The sequence below is a fragment of the Xenopus laevis genome, chromosome 1L (assembly GCF_017654675.1).
Source record: "Xenopus laevis strain J_2021 chromosome 1L, Xenopus_laevis_v10.1, whole genome shotgun sequence".
NCBI lineage: Eukaryota > Metazoa > Chordata > Amphibia > Anura > Pipidae > Xenopus > Xenopus laevis.
Genome location: NC_054371.1, coordinates 229,637,671 through 229,659,062, shown reverse-complemented (window position 1 = coordinate 229,659,062; position 21,392 = coordinate 229,637,671). Strand labels below are relative to the sequence as shown.

Here is a 21,392-nt window from a genome sequence, read left to right as displayed (position 1 = left end):
AAATCGAAATAACTCAAAAACCTTCAATAATAAAAAATTAAAACAATTTGCAAATTGTCTCAGAATATCCCTCTCTAAATAATACTGACAGTTATCTCATAGGTCAACAACCCCTTTAAAGGTCAACCAGCCCTGTTTTGAGAGTCTGATCAATACAGTGATATGATTTGCTTGGTCATTACTGGGCCTCCATTGTATATTTCTTCTTTGTATTTGTTATTCGAGGGTCTCTTATGTTGGAGACCCTGGTTTGAGTATGAGTGGCAGCTCCTAGTGACCCCGGGAAAGAATCTCGACCTACCATAGCTGCTTTGATTGTTGTAAACCCTGTTATGAGTCCCACGGGAGGAAAGGCATATATAAATCATTCTCCATTCCTTTTAATGGGAGTATTATGGGACAAATGTATAATTATTAAACTGTTGATTAAATTATTAAACTGTTAATTAGTTTCACTTTGACTCAGCTTCTGCTAAACTGCCATTGTCTGAGTTACTATACCCTTCCTGAAAGGGAGGTTTCCCCTTTAAGTTAACTTTTAGTATGTTATGGCATAGCTAATTCTAAGCAACTTTTCAATTTGCCTTTTTTATTATAGTTATTTATTATTAGTATTTTTGAAATTATTGGCTTTCTTCTTCTGATGCTTTTCAGCTTTCAAATAGGGGTCACTGACAAAAACAAATGGTCTGTAAGACTAGACTTTAAGGGGCCGATTCACCAAGGGTCGAATATTGAAAGTTAATTAACCCTCGATATTCGACTGGGAATTAAAATCCTTCGACTTCGAATATCGAAGTCGAAGGATTTTAGCGCAAATAATTTGATTGAACAATCGAAGGAATAATGCTTCGATCGAACGATTAAATTCGAAGGATTTTAATTCAACGATCGAAGGATTATCCTTCGACCAAAAAAACTTAGGAAAGCCTATGGGGACCTTCCCCATAGGCTAACATTGACTTTGGTAACTTTTAGATGGCGAACTAGGGGGTCGAAGTTTTTTCTTAAAGAGACAGTACTTCGACTATCGAATGGTCGAATAGTTGAACGATTTTTAGTTCGAATCCTTCGATTCGAAGTCGTAGTCGAAGGTCGAAGTAGCCCATTCGATGGTCGAATAGCCTAAAAAAAAACTTAAAAATTCGAAGTTTTTTTACTTCCAATCCTTCACTCGAAGTTAGTGAATCGGCCCCTAATTGTCATTGCTACTTTTTATCCCTCATCTTTCTATGCTGACCTCACCACATTGCTCAAACTGGAGAATGCTAAACGCTAAAAACAGAAATGATAAAAAGATAAAACCTGCAAATGATGTCAGTGGGTGGGGTTTTCTCAAATGTGTGTTTAATGCTCAGCTGATTGTCTCCGCTTTCAATGCCTGCGAAGTCAAGAGGTGAATTTGTGGCACTTTTAGGAGCCATGTTCTTCTTATAGACATTATATCCAGGGGTCTGGGCTTTGTGCCTATTTTGCCCCCTCCTGTCTTTATTTTAAGACATTTCTGCCTTTATTTTGGAGAGGGGATTGTCATAAAGTAGAATGAGAGGGTTCCCAGGTGGCTCCTCCAGTGTGCGTGTGAAAGTGAAGGGATATTTATAGTTTGATGCAGTAGTAGTTGTGTGTAATGATATTCCTGGCCGTGTAAAGCAATACTTCCTGCCCAGCTCCTTATTCTGACATCTCACAGCTTCAAAGCCTGACCCCTTGGCCCTCACTCATTACACCCAACCAGCTGACTTCCTGCTCTTCCAGAGACAATGGGATGCTAAGGAGTGCCCTGGCCATCTGTATATGTGGCACTATGCAACCTTGTATGCCTGACAACTCCCAGCAACCCTCACTGGCACTAGCTGTAGCTTTCTAGCTCTGCTAGGTGACCCATTTATTCCATGTTGCTGTCAATTTTGGAATGCAACAAGAACAGTAGAAAGGTGTAGCTCAGGCTGAAGAGCTCACATTCACTGACTGTATCCTAAATGGATTATGGAGACATTTTTTATCTGGCAGTGGGTGATTGGACCCCCCCCCCCCCCCCCCCCCGTTGCTCCACCAGAGAGTCCTATTGTACAGAATGAGCCCATGTCCTCAGCCCCATTAATCAGGTTACATACAAATGTGCTCTCCAGCAGGGATTGAGCAGAACTAAAAGCAAGTTAAATATTTATCACTGAGATGCTATTAAGGATTGGTTTGGCTCTCCAGTCACTCTGTTTGTCTCTCAGTGTCCCCGCTCCTCAGCACTCTCGCTTTGTCTGTTTCTGGAGGGGGAGAAGGAAGGCAACAGAGGAGACAGATGGGGAGTCTCTTAGTGGCTCTGCTCCTCAGCACTCTCTATATTTATCTGTCTCTGGAGGCAGAGAAGGAAGGCTACATTGGGGGAGTCTCTCAGTGACCCCGCCCCTCAGCACTCTCTATATGTCAGTCTCTGGAGGCAGAGAAGGACGGCTACATTGGGGGGAGTCTCTCAGTGACCCCGCTCCTTAGCACTCTCTATATGTCAGTCTATGGAGGCAGAGAAGGAAGGCTACAGAGGAGACAACTGGGGAGTCTCTCAGTGTCTCAGCTCCTCACACTCTCTATAAATCTGTCTCTGGAGGCAGAGAAGGAAGGCTACATTGGGAGAGTCTCTCAGTGACCCCACTCTTCAGCACTCTCTATATGTCAGTCTCTAGAGGCAGAGAAGGAAGGCTGCATTGGGGGATTCTCTCAGTGACCCCGCTCCTCAGCACTGTCTATATGTCAGTCTCTAGAGGCAGAGAAGGAAGGCTTTATTGGGGGAGTCTCTCACTGACCCCGCTCCTCAGCACTGTCTATATGTCAGTCTCTGGAGGCAGAGAAGGAAGGCTACATTGGGGGAGTCTCTCAGTGACCCCGCTCCTCAGCACTCTCTATATGTCAGTCTCTGGAGGCAGAGAATGAAGGCTACATTGGGGGAGTCTCTCAGTGTCTCTGCTCCTCACACTCTCTATATGTCAGTCTCTGGAGACAGAAGGAAGGCTACAGGGGAGACAGAGAGGGGGAACATGCTATTGCTGAATGCTTTGTACAGATGAGACACACAGCGTCTGTCATTCTCTGGCTTTGATTACTGACATGGATCTTGGAGCAGTGTCATTGATCCACAGAGACTCTCACTAACCGTCCAAAATAAAATAACATTTTAGAAATCTCAGCTCTTGGTGAGTTATCAGTGGAAACATCCCATTGCTCAGCTAATGTTTGATAACCGGGGGTCTGAAGAGTGTGGAGTAGGGCCCAAAAATGGGTAAAAAACATGCAAATCTGGGGTGTCCAATCTACACATTTCCATCCCCAGTTGTTATAGTCTTATATCAATACTAGCAGGCTACTAGAGACAGACTGAGTTGGGGTTTCATAATCTCCTATATATATTGGTATCTGTGAGTATAAAGATAGGCAGAGACATCAATATGAAGGCAGGAAGGAAGCTCAGTATATGTATAATAGGGGTATATTATTCCCTGTGTGTGTATGTATGAGTGTGTATAGGCAGACAGGATTAGGAAGCTCAGTATATGTATAATAGGGGTATATTATTCCCTGTGTGTGTATGTATGAGTGTGTATAGGCAGACAGGATTAGGAAGCTCAGTATATGTATAATAGGGGTATATTATTCCCTATGTGTGTGTATGTATGAGTGTGTATGAGGCAGACAGGATTAGGAAGCCCAGTATATGTATAATAGGGGTATATTATTCCCTATGTGTGTGTATGTATGAGTGTGTATGAGGCAGACAGGATTAGGAAGCCCAGTATATGTATAATAGGGGTATATTATTTCCTATGTGTGTGTATGTATGAGTGTGTATGAGGCAGACAGGATTAGGAAGCCCAGTATATGTATAATAGGGGTATATTATTCCCTATGTGTGTGTATGTATGAGTGTGTATGAGGCAGACAGGATTAGGAAGGCCAGTGGGCTCCCTGCAGACAAATCTCAGTGTAGGAATGCAGTGTTGATCTATTCATCCTGAGCAGCTCTGACACCCGCTGCATTCCTCAGCCCCTCTATGAGGGTCACATGCCTCTAATCTCTTTTGAATTCAGATGGGCTATGAAAGAATTCATCAATCATTCTCAGGCAGCGGGGATTAAAGGGAAGCAGCTTGTGTCAGCTCTTCAGTGCACTGTACTCACTTCATGGGAATCTGATGCTGGGATAGAGTCTGGGACAGAGTCGTGGCCATTCAGTCTTTAGGGGTCAGGAGAAGCCGTGCCTGCTTCAGCACCCAGAGGAGATACAGTGTGAGGAGGGAGAACCGAATACTCAGTAAGTACATGATGTTACATGAGCTTAGAGCAATAACTTACTACTGGGGTATCATCAATGTAAGAGTTCTGATTCACTAGTACAACAGATACATTTGTTACTTGTGTGCAACACACATCCTTCCCAGCAGCCAACTGCTACATATATTGCAATTCCTTACATGCATGGAAACTTTCAGTAACAATCTATGGCTATAATAAAATAGACTATAGAGAAGTCTGAAACTCCAGCAAGCTGTTTAACAGACCCCCAGGAGAAATGGCTGCTGCTCTAAAGTGCCAAGAGTCCGAACCAGAGAACAGAAAGGGGTAGACAAATCCTCTATCCAGTTGCCATTACATTTACAAACAACCTTCAAAGAACTGGAAATGTCTAATTGATGATTTATGGGGATAAAGATTCCCTTTAAAGAGAAAGGCGGTATAAATGGTGAACATATACCCTGTATTATTATTCTGAACACAAATGAATTATTATGTAACTCTGTACATTTTATACATTTTATAAATAAGCATTTTTCAGCACTCCAGCTTTTTTTTTTTTAAACTACAACTCCTGGCACCCCACCAGCTGTCAGAGGATACTGGGAGTTGTATTTTAATATCTAAAGCGCTTCAGTTTTTCTATGCCTGATCTAAAGCATCTGGCTTTATTAGGCTGTTTATCTTTTTTTATATCATTATCATTATTTATTTATAAGGCCCATTTATTTATAAGGCCCTGCTTGGTATGAGAGGAGAAGTGCAGCAGATGTGGGTATAGGGGCACCAGGGAAAGACTGCAGTAGTGTTTATGGGTTGGCCATCTGTATGGTGGGCATTGAAGGGGCAACATGTATAAATCAGGGCTGTCTTCAATCCTTTTGCCATATTTTGAACATTGGAATGAGAACTGAACATTATTTGTATTGACGTATCATGATTAAATTGTGCAGTTTGTAACTAGATGTTACTGGGCCCCACAGCAAATTCATTTTAGGGGCCCCACCATATCCAGAGGTTGTCATGTTTTACCAGTTTATGTTTAAATTACTCACTAATTAGGGCCACATGGGGCCTCCTGCAGCCGCAGGGTCTGCTTCCTCTGTAGTTACACTACTGACTTCTATCAGGAGTTATTATATATAAAACAGTGTAACAAACTGTAACCTGCAGCACCTTAATACCCCTCTGAATTGTGTCTGTATGTTACCCTCCCATTTACACTGTAAGCTCTATGGGGTAGGGTCCTCTAGCCTTTTGTTTCCTTGACACTGAGCACTTAATCTGTATTGTAATTGTATTTTATATTTATGTGAATTGTATTCTAATAATGCACTTATTGTTACTTTTTATTCCAATGACCCCTTGTTTGTTACTACTAATTTATTGTTTTGCTTTACAGTGCTTTGCCCTCAAGGAGCGCTATACAAATAAAAATATACATAAATACATATTCCATTGGAAGAGCCCAAACTTGTATACAGCATAAATCAGATATCAGATTTAGCTATTGGCCTATGAGAATTAGGGGCACATTTACTGTACCTAGGGTCGAATATCGAGGGTTAATTAACCCTCGATATTCGACCGTCGAAGTAAAATCCTTCGACTTTGGATATCGAAGTGGAAGGATTTAGCGCTATTCCTACGATCGAACTATCGAAGGAATAATCCTTCGATCGAACGATTGACTCCTTCGATTTTAATCCATCGATCGAAGGATATTCCTTCAATCAGAAAATTTTTACGAAGCCTATGGAGACCTTCCCCCATAGGCTAACATTGGCCTCGGTAGGTTTTAGGTGGCGAACTAGGGGGTCGAAGAATTTTTTAAAGAGTCAGTACTTCGACTATCGAATAGACGAACGATTTTTAGTTCGAATTGTTCGATTTGAAGGTCAAAGTAGCCAAAAAAAACATTCGAAATTCAAACTATTTTTCCTCTATTCCTTCACTCGAGCTTAGTAAATGGGCCCCTTAGTGTTGGGGGTTCAGAGCTTCACCTGCTTAACGACACAACTCAAACCAATGCAACTATGGAATGTCAGCTCTCCTACGATAATTTGCTTTTTTCATGCAGGGCTCATGGGACAGAGAATGCATTTGCTTTGACACTGCAGCATCAAAGGGGCCCCATAGGGGATTGTAGATAAAAGAAATATATGAGGTCATATTATTATTCCTTCTACCCATATTGTTTGCCTTGTTATTCACCTATAAGCTTATAAGCTCACATATAAAACCATGTAACACACTGGATATTTGATGTGATGATGTGATGCCCTTCTCTCTGGTACAATATGCACCCGGGACCTTTCACTTTCCATGTTATTATTGTACAAGTTCAGCCTTTATTATGTACAGTTGTTCTGGCCGTTCCCCCTGTCTCTCTCCTTGATTGGATGGAATTCCCCAGCCACATTCCTTCCCTATTGTTGGCAGTAAATGATTAATTAATAGTATATTCAGCATCTGGAGTTTTGCACCCTGAATGCATTCTTGTGCTCTGCTTAATAATATGCTTCAGCTCCGCACTCTTTTGTTCCAAGGGATCTCAGCAGAATTCCCAGCCAAAGCTCAACCAGTTTTGGAGAGAAACATCCATTCATTTAGGGAGAGGGGGGGGTGTGACATGCACGCACAAGTCAAACCTATGGAACAAATGTAATAAATGTATTTGGTGCAGGGATGTTCCATAGGAACCCAGAGTTCTATTCCCTGGGTTCCCTCTTACACAGAAATCCTTTCATGGTAACAGAAGATTCCACTTACAGAATTCAGCCCAGAGTCCATTCCCCAGGTTCCCACTGAGTTCCCTAGCGATCCATAGAGGGGGCTGCACTAAATGTGATGGTAGAGAGACATTTAGGGCTCTTACTCACGAGCGGTTGTAGCTGTGCTCCCCTGCGTCCGTTTTTCTGCGTTCAGCCGCAGGGGAGCGCAGGAATAGACGCATTACATTTTTTCCAATGGGGCTGTACTCACACAGGCGAACGCAGGAAAAATGCAGCATGTTGCGTCTCAACCTGCGTTCGGCACCTACACGGGCCTGTGTGAGTACAGCCCCATTGGAAAAAAATGTAATGAGTCTATTCCTCATAGTAGCTACAACCGCTCATAGTAAGAGCCCTTAAGGGGTTGTTCATCTTGGAGTTAACTAAATATAACTCTGTATGCTGTGGAGAGTGATATTCTGAGATAATTTGCAATTAGTTTTTATTTTTTTTATTTTTTTTGTGTTATTTAGCTTTTTATTCAGCTCATCTTTAGTTTGCATTTTCACCAATCTGGTTGCTAGCATCCAAATCAACCTAGCAACCAAGCATTCATTTGAATAAGAGATGATAGGAGAGAGGCCTGAATAGAAAGATGAGGAATAAAAAGTAGCAATAACAATACATTTGTAGCCTTACAGAACATTCGCTTTTAGATGGGGTCAGGGACCCCCAACTTAAAGCTGGAAAGAGTCAGGAGAAGAAGGCAACTCATTAAAACACTATAAAAAATAAAGACTTAACTTAAAGGTGAATCGTCCCTTTAATGGTTACCCCAGGGTTTAGTTCAGTAATTATATAAATAGGTAACTTGCAACACATTGAACTGATGTAAGGATTTGCTTGGCTTGAATAAATACCACCACTTACAGTCGGATGTTGGTAATTCTAACTAATAATATACTTTTTACTGTAGGGCTGAGTGAAGAAAAACCTCTATTTTAATACCAATTCCGTCCTAAAAAGCACTTGTCAGTTCCCTCCACCTTCATTAGCCAATAGCACATAGTTAGGGCCAAACAATGCCAATAGGAGCTTTAAGGGCTCTTTCTGACGAGCGTTTTTACCTGCGCTCCCCTGCGCTCCGTTTTTCGGCGTTCAGCCGCAGGGGAGCGCAGGAATAGACGCATTACATTTTTTCCAATGGGGCTGTACTCACACAGGCGCATGTAGGCGCCGAATGCAGGAAAAATGCAGCATGTTGCGTCTCAACCTGCGTTTGGCGCCTACACGCGCCTGTGTGAGTACAGCCCCGTTAGAAAAAACGTAATGCGTCTATTCCCGCGCTCCCCTGCGGCTGAACGCAGAAAAACGGAAGGCAGGTAAAAACGCTCGTCAGTAAGAGCCCTAAGAGCAGTAACGGGATATTTCTGCACAGAGCCCCCTGTTATACAGACGCTGAGAGACCTGTGACGCAAATACCATTTAGTATCAGTTTAACATGAAAAACATGACTTTCCACCATGATACATAATCCCACAAGAATTCATTAACAAGCTGCAATCAATACATCTTCTGGGAGAGGGGGGGGTTGCTGAACAAGCGCAGTGGGTGTTGGATTCAGTAATCTGATTCGCCCCACTGGGTGACAGGACATTTCTCTGTCATACAATAGAATCATAGCGGAGACATCTGCCCAGGATACTTATTGATTATGTTAATTATTAATAATGAGAATCTTGTCCGGGGGGGGGGGATAACAGTTAACCTCCTCACTTCTTTCAGCAGCCCATTAGGATTTGGGAGCCATTTTTTTCCCATCAGTTCCTCAAATAAGAAATCAGAGATGACTTGGTAATGTTTCAACTGCTGTAAAACTACAACTCCCACCATTATCAGTGGATGATCAGAGATGGAGAGCCATAGAGCAGGAATCAAGAACAATTCAAGTTACTGGGAACGACAGTATTTTATGGAATTCGGGTAAAACAGCTGGATTTCTTCGTCCGTCGCCCCCATCCTGTGTCCCCATGAATGAGCACCCTTAGTTCCTGCGTCCGGAGCACAGGGGGACAGGGTACGAATACATTTAAATTATGGGCAAAATGCCCCTAGCGTAGGTGAGGCTGGGCCCCCTAGGCCCGGGTAGGGTTGCTACCTCACCCCTTTAAAACTGAACACTTAGGTTAACTCCACAATGCGGCTCAAGCCGATACGTCGCAATGCAGCGTTTTCATCCGACAGTTGGATAAATGTAGTTCTTACCTGCGATTTTCTCCTTCACTTCCTGTATCTTCAGAACATCCGATTTGTCGCATGTCGACTCGACCCATATGGAATCCACAGCCTGCTTAGCTAATTAGCAATTCATTTAGATGCATGCTGCAGGCTGAACAGATTTATGTGCAGGCAATGCATCATGCATCTTAGGGCTCTTACACACGGCTGTTTTTGCCTGCGCTCCCCAGCGTTCAGCCGCAGGGGAGCGCAGGAGTAGATGCAGTGAATTATTTTGAAGGGGGCTGTACTCACACAGATGCATGAAATGCAATACGCTGCGTCCCAACCTGCGCTTGGTGCATACATCTGTACAGCCCCCTTCAAACTAATTGACTGCGTCTACTCCTGCGCTCCCCTGCGGCTGAATGGAAGAAAGGGGAGCGCAGATAAAACCGCCCGTGTGTAAGAGCCCTAATGTGCAGCATGCATCTAAATGAATTGCTTATTTGTGGCCTTGCCACAAATCTGGGCCTGTCTGGGAATTGCAGTTCACACTAGCAAGGGGGCGGCAGAATTGCAGGGCTGTAGGGGAGGGTACACATTCATCGTCAGTAAGTTTGCAACGAAAGGGTGAAATTATGGAAATTGGAGGTGTCCAAAATGCAGCTCAATGAATTCTGGGAGATGTAGTTCAGCACCAGCTGGAGGACCACATGCTGGACTGAAAATTGTTACATGTTATATGCATTAACCCCTCTAACCTCTTGTTTTCACTTTAAGGGCTCTTACTGACGAGCGGTTGTAGCTGCGCTCCCATGCGTTCCGTTTTTCTGCCGCAGGGGAGCGCAGGAATCAATGCACCCTATGTTTTGTAGCTGGAGGAATAGGCGCATTAAGTTTTTTCCAATGGGGCTGTACTCAAACAGGCGCGTGTAGGCGCCAAACGCAGGTTGAGACGCATCATGCTGCATTTTTCCTGCATTCATGGACTACACGCGCCTGTGTGAGTACAGCCCCATTGGAAAAAACGGAATGCGTCTATTCCTGCGGCTGAATGCAGAAAAACGGAATACAGGTGAGCGCAGCTACAACCGCTCGTCAGTAAGAGCCCTAAAACTGGCCATAAATGTTAACAAATAATTAAAGTGGGGTACAGCTGGGTGAGGGGCGTGGCTAGGTATAACAGGGTGAGGGTGTGGTCTAGTGGAATAGAGAACACAGGTTATATATAATGTCCCAGGGCACAGGGAATGCCTGATGGTAGGTGCACCCTTGGTGCTGCCAAACTCACTCATTGATGTATTCATGGGGGAACTTGTGTCCCATTCAGTAGTACAAGAACCTGTGGCCAGAGGCTATTATGGAGGGGCAGGGTGGTGGCTTGCTCCAGCTTTTTGCACTTTGTTCTCTGCTATTCCATTAGTCAATAATCCCTTGTGGCTATAAATATCCATTTCTTTTGGTGCAGGTGTATAGTTAGGTATTCTATGGATGCTCTGAGTGTATAACTTAGGCTATCCTATTCATATAGCATAATGTATGCTGCTCAACTTTGAGTCAACATTTTGGTAAAAACGGTCCCTTTTTATTAAAATACATACGTGTCAGAGTTGCCTGGCTGTGCTTTGGTTATCACTGTCACTTGCCGTACCAATTATCACCTGTTTGCTGCAACAAATCCTTCATTGATGGCAACAGAACATTGCCCTAGCCGTGCATATTGTATTAACATGAATAAAGCAACTCCAGAATTGCCAGTAGAAAGATCTGCCTCCAGAAACTAAAAGCTGAAGCTTCCCCTTTAATGCGCAGAGGAAACACAGCCGGTAGGCAAGATTAAGTTTAAAAACCATCATTTTATATAAAAAAAGGCAAACGATGGCATCATTTCAGAACCGTTTTTTTTTTTCCTTTTAAATATGCTGTTTTTGAGACGGATGCTAAATTAATTGAAATCTTTAAAAATTCATTTAGAATGATCAGCGTTGCTCTCTGCGGGCGTGCCTCCTGCTGAGCAGATTCATTAGTGATTTCATGCATGGAATTAATATAGGAATCTCCTGGAGGAACAGACTGTGACTTGTTTGTAATCAGGGCGGCCGCCTCCTCCTCAGCCACAAACCAACACTGGTGACACTGTCCTACTGCGGCCCTCCTGCTTTGGCTGCAACACAACTCCCACAATCAGCTTGCAGCCCTCCAGCTGTTGTCTTCAGTTGTTTGGGGGGGATTCTGCGAGTTGTAGATCAACAACAGCTGGAGGGTTGTAGGTTGGAGATCCCTGAATTAAATATTAGATTATGGCCCCAGTGTTCTGCATTGCCCAGGGTCCCACCCTTCCTTTCTCTTTCCAACATACTTATGCCTATTGCTTCTTGTTCTTCTCCTAATTGTTCTATTCCTATTCCCCTTGCCTGGTTGTTAGGATCAGAACCAGAGAGCATTTAAATCCCACATAGAGCAAAAAAAAAAACCTAAAATGAAAAAAATAATGGTTTTGTAGTCATCACACAGAAATCAAGTGTGAATGCTATTTGTCAAGTCAATGTACAAGCTGGTGAGTGGGTCATAAGTGTTTTATTATATTATATGTATTGGGTCATAAACCCTTCCAGAAATGCATGCACCCCTCTTTCAACTAATGCTCCCACTAATACTAAACCTTCATTTATATATTCATTATAGCAGGGTGCCTTGCATGACATGCATGAAAAAATTAACTTTCCCTTTAAATAAACAACTGAATGGAAGATCTGACTAGAAGTGCCCAATGCTAAATCTCTCAATACCAGCAGATCTCTGTCTGATTTTGCCACCACCCATCCATTGTGCATACAGCAGGTCCAATGGGGACCAGGACAAGATCAACACACCAATATGATTATCTTTCCTGCAGATATTGTTCTGGCAGGCTGATTGTTATGCCCTATACAAGGCCAATAAACCGAAGGGACTGAGTTGGCAGATTTTAGTTAGACTGTGTATGGCCAGCTTTATACCGCTACATACAGGCCAATGTGTCCATCCATCCTGATGGTTAATTGGCTGATTTGGCCACAAACTGGTCAACACTGACCCTGAATGAGTCATTGGGTTACTTGATAGCTCATTAATTTGGTTCATAAACAAATACTAAGGACCAGGGCTGCTATCAGAAATCACAGGGCACCGTACTTTCTATTTTTGCAGATGAGACTAAATTGTGCAGAACTATAGGTTCCATGCAGGATGCTGCCACTTTGCACAGTGATTTGTCTAAACTGGAAAACTGGGCAGCAAACTGGAAAATGAGGTTCAATGTTGATAAATGCAGGTTATGCACTTTGGCAAAAATAATATAAATGCAAGTTATACACTAAATGGCAGTGTGTTGGGAGTTTCCTTAAATGAGAAGGATCTTGGGGTCTTTGTAGATAACAAGTTGTCTAATTCTGGGCAGTGTCATTCTGTGGCTACTAAAGCAAATAAAGTTCTTGTATAAAAAAGGGCATTAACTCAAGGGATGAAACATCATTGTGTCTCTTTATAGGTCCCTGGTGAGGCCTCATCTGGAGTATGGGGGCAGTTTTGGACTCCAGTCCTTAAGAGGGATATAAATGAGCTGGAGAGAGTGCAGAGACTAAGTGCAACTAAACTGGTTAGAGGGAGGGAAGAGTTAAATTATGAGGGGAGACTGTCAAGGTTGGGGTTGTTTTCCCTGGGGGAAAAAAGGCGCTTGTGAGGGGACATGATTAGACTTTACAAGTACATTAGAGGACATTATAGACAAATAGCAGGGGACCTTTTTACCCATAAAGAGAATCACGTACCAGAGGCCTCCCCTTCAGACTAGAGGAAAAGAAGTTTCATTTAGAGGAACAGAGTAGGGGGTTCATCACAGTCAGGACAGTGAGGTTGGGGAATGCACTGCCGGGTGATGATTCAGTTAATGACTATAAGAGGGACTTGGATGATTTCTTGGACAGACATAATACAAAGGCTATTGTGATACTAAACTCTATAGTTGATATACTGTAGGTATGGGTATATCGAATTTTAATTAAAAGTAGGGAGGGGTGTGTGTATGGATGCTGGGTTTTCATTTGGAGGGGTTGAACTTGATGGACTTTGTCTTTTTTCAACCCAATTTAACTATGTAACTATGTACTATGTAACTATGTACTATATTTTCTGGGCCCACTGGTCCCAGCTCACCCCAGACCAGCCCTCAACCCAGATCCCGCCCACCTAACAACACAGTAAAAAGGCCACACAGACAGCGCTAAAAACGGTAACCCCCCCCACACACACACAAAAAAACACACGCAGAAGTTATAAAAAAGTTATAAAAAGTCTTTGGTGGTCAGGACCCCATTATAACTTAAAAAAAACATTGGTGGCCAGAGTCCCACATAAAAGCTTTTAAAAAAAACATTGGCGCCAGGTTGGTGGTCTGGACTTCGGTGCTTCTGGTCTTCTGCACTATAGGTTTGGCTCTGTCAAGGGGGGGCCTGGCTAATTTGAAAAGTGCAGCACAGCCGGGCCCCTCCTAAGACTCGGGCCTGGTACAGCAGTACCCCCTGTGCCCACCTGATGGCGGCTCTGCTAATGACTAAGGGCTCTTACACAAGGGCGGTTTTTCCTGCGCTCCCCTGTGTTGCACTTTCTTCCGTTTAGCCGCAGGAGTAGACACACTCAATTATTGTCAAGGAGGCTGTACTCAAGTCACACAGACGCATGTAAGCGCCAAACGCAGATTGGGATGCAGCATGTTGCATTTTACCTGCGTTTGTTGCTTACATGCGTCTGTGTGAGTTTAGCCCCCTTGACAATAATTGAGTGCGTCTACTCCTGCGCTTCCCTGCGGCTGAACGGAAGAAAGTGCAACACAGGGGAGCACAGCAAAAAACACCCTTGTGTAAGAGCCCTTATATAAACCATTATTCTCCCCCAGAAAAAAAAAGTTAGGGGCACGGAAAAAATGGAGCCATCAGGAGATAATAAATAAATCAGTAAATAAATACGCCTCCCCCAGCTCTCCCACCCTATTACATCCGTATTAGCAGTAGCCAAGCGGACTGGGCTCTTCTGTAAATAAAGTGCGTAGTCCTATTGGTTTCTGAATTACAATTTCTAATATAGAATGTGCAGTGAAGGCCGGACGGGAGACCTTGATGTCGGAGAAATACTTTTTTAAAATTGCCTGGGGAGAACACTGCAATCATTGACCGGCTGGATTTTTGTCTGTTTGGCATGTGCATTCATTCTGAGTGGATTCTTGTAGGAATTTATTTAGTTTGGACCCGAAAATACAGACATACACTAGACCTTCCAACTGTCCCTTTTTTTTTCTCTGGACAGTCCCAATTTTGACCACTCAACCCCAAGTCCTTACTGAAATGTCCCAACTTTCTTTTTGATCTCCTGCACTGAACAGCCAGAAAAAGATACAAAGTTTCTAACTAAGGACCCTTACACACTGCGTTTTGGGCTGCGCATCCCTTTGTTCCGGTTTCATGCGTTCAGCAGGAGTAAACTCACGCCATTACTGTCAAGGGGGCTGTACTCACACAGATGCATGTAAGCGACGAACGCAGGTATAATGCAACATGCTGCGTCTCCACCTGCATTCGGCGCTTACATGCGTCTGTGTGAGTACAGCCCCCTTGACAGTAATGGCATGAAACCGGAACGCAGGGGAGTGCAGCTCAAAACGCCCGTGTGTAAGGGCCCTTAATTGGCTTTTGGCAGAGAGCCCAGAATATGTGCCGGGTACACTTAGATACATTTGTAACAATTTAATATAAGCAAAGAAACAACTGTAACAATTTAAGATAAACAGGTCTTTTGGCGAAACTGAGACATGCAGCTTAAAGGGCAATTCACCTTCGTTAGCAAAACTGTAATAACACATAAAAACCACAGAAATGTGTGCAAAATTTCATAACCTGCCAAATTTTGTAAAATTAACATGTTTATTAGGGGGTATGGCCACAAAATGGGCGTGGCCAAAAATTACGCCGTTCTCCGCGCAGCAAATCTTTTTGTCCTCATTTCTATTCTAGAAATGTTGGGAGGTAGGACACAGCCACTTAATATAATCTGCCCCCTATACCCAGCTTTACCTTACTCTGGTGTTATGGTCCCTGCTGCTCTCTGCCAGGGAATATGTTGGCACTAGCGATGTTAAGAGCCTGCAGCACTCGGGGCTGATTTATTTCCCTTGGCCGCTATCCCCATTTCTCTGTTTCATCCGGAACATTTGGGCCGTGCGTTGGCTTTTCTGGGCACCGAGGGTTCCAAATACTATTTTAGTTATAAAAAGAAAATCTATTCTGCTTTTGTTTGTTTTCAATTAACCTCCTTCTGTGCCAGATTATTTTTGATGCACTTTATGGGCAGACAATAGGAAAAGAACGATTTGCATATGAGTGGAGTGCATTGTGGGAAACGCTCTGTACCAGTTCACACTCACCAGGTTATATGTGACTCCTGCTATAAAAGTGTGCGCTCCATGCGTGTACTCCATCCTCATAGTTATCACTAGAGACTGATTTAATTTCCCATACTGTAGGATGATGTAGGCAGTTATATCTGCATTTGGTTCCTTTTTCTGTTTTGTTTGTGGATTTAGTTTAACTTGCTTTGCTTTCAACCTATCTCACTCTATAATTCATGTGGTTGCTAGGGTCAGTGACATCTGGCAACCACAAACTGCATTCCATCTAAGGTTATTCTTAGCATTATGAAAATGAAGATATGAAGTTAAATTCCAAACCAGAGAGCTGCAGTAGAAAAAGTGAAATCATCCACCTCCCACCTAAGAAAAAAAATGTAAATGTTTGATTTAAAGGGTAACTGCACAATATATGTTAGTGACACATTTAATTGGTTGTAATGTAATACTGGAGAAGATTCCTGCAGTGAATTTAATTTGCACATTTATTTTCTTTTGTAGGTGACACAGTCACAGGCTGCAAAGGAGAATGAGCCTCTTTGCTTATTTCATTTGTATAGTTAATTAATGATATAGAGTGGGTGGGATTGAGCCTTATGTTCTCCCGTATTTTTTTAAATAAGTGACTGTTACATGTGGCCCATGTTTAGTATCAGCTAATGTTTATGTGTCTTACCCAGTGGGCTTAGGAAGCAAATACACGTATGGGACATGGCATCCAGAATAACCGGGACCTGGGGTATTCTGAATAAAAGATCTTTCTGGAATTTGGGTCTTCATGACTTAAAGGGTTGTTCATCTTTGAGTTAATTTTTAGTATGATGTAGAGAGTGATATTCCGAGACAATTTGCAATTGGTTTTCATTTTTTATAATTTGTGTTTTTTGAGTTATTTAGTTTTTTGTTCAGCAGCTCTTTAGCAGTCTGGTTGCTAGGGTCCAAATTACCCTAGCAACTATGCATTGATGTGAATAAGAAAATATGAATCAGAGAGACCTGAATAGTGGAGTAATAAAAATAAGCAATAACAATAATGAAGACCAATTGAAAAGTTGCTTAAATTTAGCCATTCTATAGCATACTAAAAGTTTACATTTAGTAGGTGAACCACCCCTTTAAGTCTATTAGAAAATCATATAAACATGAAATAAACCCAATAGGCTGGTTTTGCTTCCAATAAGGATTAATTATATCTTAGTTGGGATCAAGTACAAGCTTGATTAATTATTATTACACAGAAAAAGGAAAAGGAAATCATTTTTAAAAATAAAATGTAGTCTATGGGATATGATGCAAAAAATGAAATAACCAATACCTTGTTCAGATGCGGGGTGATCCCAAATTTATTGTAGTGCTCTTGACATGTGAGTCATGACTCACATGTCAAGAGCACTACAATAAATTTGGGATCACCCCGCATCTGAACAAGGTATTGGTTATTTCATTTTTTGCATTATATTATTGCTGGCGGTGGAAGAGGCCAGTACCAATACCTTCCCCAATTTTGTCTATGGGATATGGCCTTTCTGTAATATGGAGCTTTTTGTATAACGGGTTTCTGGATAACGGATCCCATACCTGTACTGAAAGTGGAATTACTATTGCGCCTCAATACTATGTCCCCTTCACCCCAATCCTTTGACGTTGTGGATGTAATTGAAGAGTAAAAGCTCCTTCTCCAGTGATTGGATCAGTATTTATTGAACTAGGGATTCATTGGGTACTGCTGTGAGTTCATGTACAGCCGCCCTGTGATTGGCTGGTGTTTAATGTTTAAAGCCCTCTTGCAGATTGTAGGGTGCAGGTGTGATGGGGCTGCCTGTATTGTAGCCAGGTAATGCTGCTGCTGCTGCTGTGCATTTGGCTTCTCCTGTGCTGCTGTTGACTTGTATCAGCCCTTGTGCCTGATTTCTGCCTGGGATTTGGGGGTTTGGAGGCATCTATTGTGCACCCTGTCTGGATTGTGCGCCGCTGCTGGGAGTGTGACGTGGGGATGTTTGTGTAGATTTGTGTAGAGTTCACACATCTGCATGACCCGCAGGATGTTTCTGGCTTTTGGCTGCTGCCTGAGTGGTACAAAAGTGATTATGTGGAACATTGTTCTCTGCAAATGCCTTTCCCAAACTAATGATTCCCTCAATGTGAGGCTGTATGAGTCACATCATGTGCTCTGACGAGTTTGGGATTTGTATAATTCTTCCCTCTATCTGTCCCCCCCCCCTCCTCTCCTGTTGGATGTGCCATTATCCTCCTCTGAGTAAGACTGGTGCAAACTTATCAGTATCTTGTCTACATGTAAGTGATGGGCTGTCCCTCCCAAATGCCCCTACTGTGTCTGATAGCAGAGATCCCTTAAATCTATTTATCTATATCTATCTATCTATCTATCTATCTCTATATCTATCTATCTATCTATCTATCTATCTATATATCTATCTATCTATCTATCTATCTATCTCTATCTCTCTCTCTCTCTCTCTCTCTCTCTCTCTCTCTCTCTCTCTCTCTCTCTCTCTCTCTCTCTCTCTCTCTCTCTCTCTATCTATCTATCTATCTCTATATCTATCTATCTATCTATCTCTATCTATTTATCTATCATCTATCTATCTATCTATCTATCTATCTATCTATCTATCTATCTATTATCTCTCTCTCTCTCTCTCTCTCTCTCTCTCTCTCTCTCTCTCTCTCTCTCTCTCTATCTATCTATCTATCTATCTCTATATCTATCTAATTTATCTATCTATCTGTCTGTCTGTCTGTCTGTCTATCTATCTATCTATCTATCTATCTATCTATCTATCTATCTATCTATCTATCTATCTCTCTCTCTCTCTCTCTCTCTCTCTCTCTGTCTCTCTCTCTCTCTCTATCTATCTATCTATCTATCTATCTATCTCTATATCTATCTAATCGATCTATCTATCTGTCTGTCTGTCTGTCTGTCTATCTATCTCTCTCTCTCTCTCTCTCTCTCTCTCTCTCTCTCTCTCTCTATCTATCTATCTATCTCTATATCTATCTAATCGATCTATCTATCTGTCTGTCTGTCTGTCTGTCTGTCTGTCTGTCTGTCTATCTATCTATCTATCTATCTATCTATCTATCTATCATCTATCTATCTATCTATCATCTATCTATCTATCTATCTATTATCTATCTATCTATCTATCTATCTATCTATCTATTATCTATCTATCTATCTATCTATCTATCATCTATCTATTATCTATCTATCTATCGTTATCTATCTTTCTATCTCTCTTTCTCTATCTATCTATCGATCTAGATGTGTTCCCAATGTGCTTTGCAAGGTGGTTAACCCTTTCATTGCCTGCTGATGTTCTGATGATACCCAGACAGCTCATAATGAGATATCGGGGGAACTTGCCTTCACTCGGCACCAGGTTAAAGATTTTAAATCAAGTTCTCACTCCTGTGAATTTTCTAATATTTAAATGATTTCAGACCAGCTTCTCGGAAGTCCTATTAAAGCAAAGTCGTATTTCCTTTACTGGAATACATTAGCATATATTAGAATAGCCATGGCTTGCAGCCCAGTTAATAAAGCTAGTTTACATATTAAACCTGTAGCAAATGTGCATAATGTGATTAGCACATGGGGAATCAGGATGTGACATCTATTAGCTGATAAGTAGGTCTGGCAGCGTGTGCCCAACTCTAGGGCTATGCTAAGGGCTGGTTATTCAGAAAGTCTGGTGTCCTTATCTGTGGGGCCCCACTGAGACTCGTCACCTTCTTGTCTTCTTTACACTTTTGCCTTTTCCAGCTATTCTTACCTGTCTTCTGCCTACTCTCATACAGGACCTATAAATAGACATAATACAGTCTTGTTGGTGCCAGCATTATACCTCACAGTAGGTCATTATACCTCACAGTAGGTCATTATACCTCATAGTAGGTCATTATACCTCACAGTATGTCATGATACCTCATAGTAGGTCATTATACCTCATAGTAGGTCATTATACCTTATAGTAGGTCATTATACCTCATAGTAGGTCATTATACCTCACAGTAGCTCATAATACCTCACAGTAGGTCATAATACCTCATAGTAGGTCATTATACCTCACAGTATCTCATAATACCTCATAGTAGGTCATTATACCTCATAGTAGGTCATTATACCTCACAGTAGCTCATAATACCTCACAGTAGGTCATAATACCTCATAGTAGGTCATTATACCTCACAGTATCTCATAATACCTCATAGTAGGTCATTATACCTCACAGTAGGTCATTATACCTCATAGTAGGTCATTATACCTCACAGTAGGTCATTATACCTCATAGTAGGTCATTATACCTCACAGTAGATCATTATACCTCACAGTAGATTATTATACCTCATAGTAGGTCATTATACCTCACAGTAGGTCATTATACCTCATAGTAGGTCATTATACCTCACAGAAGGTCATTATACCTCATAGTAGATTATTATACCTCATAGTAGGTCATTATACCTCACAGTAGCTCATAATACCTCACAGTAGGTCATAATACCTCATAGTAGGTCATTATACCTCACAGTATCTCATAATACCTCACAGTAGATCATAATGCCTCATAGTAGGTCATTATACCTCACAGTAGGTCATTATACCTCACAGTAGGTCATGATACCTCATAGTAGGACATTATGCCTCATAGTAGGTCATTATACCTCATAGTAGGTCATTATACCTCACAGTAGGTCATTATACCTCCTAGTAGGTCATTATACCTCACAGTAGGTCATTATACCTCACAGTAGGTCATTATACCTCACAGTAGGTCATTATACCTCATAGTAGGTCATTATACCTCACAGTAGGTCATTATACCTCGCAGTAGGTCATTATACCTCATAGTAGGTCATTATACCTCACAGTAGGTCATTATACCTCACAGTAGATTATTATACCTCATAGTAGGTCATTATACCTCACAGTAGATTATTATACCTCACAGTACGTCATTATACCTCATAGCAGGTCAATATACCTCATAGTAGGTCATTATACCGCACAGTAGATCATTATACCTCATAGTAGGTCAATTTACCTCATAGAAGGTCATCATATCACACAGTAGATCATTATACATCATAGTAGGTCATTATATCTCACAGTAGGTCATTATACCTCATAGTAGGTCAATTTACCTCATAGAAGGTCATCATATCACACAGTAGGTCATTATACATCATAGTAGGTCATTATATCTCACAGTAGGTCATTATACCTCATAGTAGGTCATTATACCGCACAGTAGGTCATTATACCTCATAGTAGGTCAATTTACCTCATAGAAGGTCATCATATCACACAGTAGGTCATTATACATCATAGTAGGTCATTATATCTCACAGTAGGTCATTATACCTCATAGTAGGTCATTATACCGCACAGTAGATCATTATACCTCATAGTAGGTCATCATATCTCACAGTAGGTCATTATACCTCATAGTAGGTCATCATATCTCACAGTAGGTCATTATACCTCATAGTAGGTCAAGGACCCTTTGATGACAGGCACATTATAGAGGGCTCTACTGACAGGTACATGGCCTTATTGTCACCAGATAGTACAGGTTGCAATTTAAAAAGTAAAAAAGTAATATTTTAAAGGAGTGGCTCACATTCAAGTTAACTTTTAGTATGTTACAGAATGGCCATCTCTAAGAAACTTTTCAATTTGTCTTCATTATTTATTTTTTATAGTTTTTAAAGGG

The 21,392-nt window shown here is 41.8% G+C and overlaps 1 protein-coding gene across 4 annotated transcripts in view; it reads left to right on the top strand.

Moving 5' to 3' along the window:
• The window catches only part of LOC108718850 (ciliary neurotrophic factor receptor subunit alpha), a 294,616-nt gene that overhangs the window by 119,036 nt on the left and 154,188 nt on the right, over positions 1–21,392 (top strand). The window contains exon 1 of one of the 4 annotated variants that reach the window (XM_018267347.2): positions 4,020–4,297. The exons of the other annotated variants lie outside the window; for them this stretch is intronic. The gene's annotated coding sequence lies outside the window, so the exon portion shown is untranslated. Of the gene's footprint in view, positions 1–4,019; positions 4,298–21,392 lie in introns of those variants that run through there. 4 annotated transcript variants of the gene reach the window in all.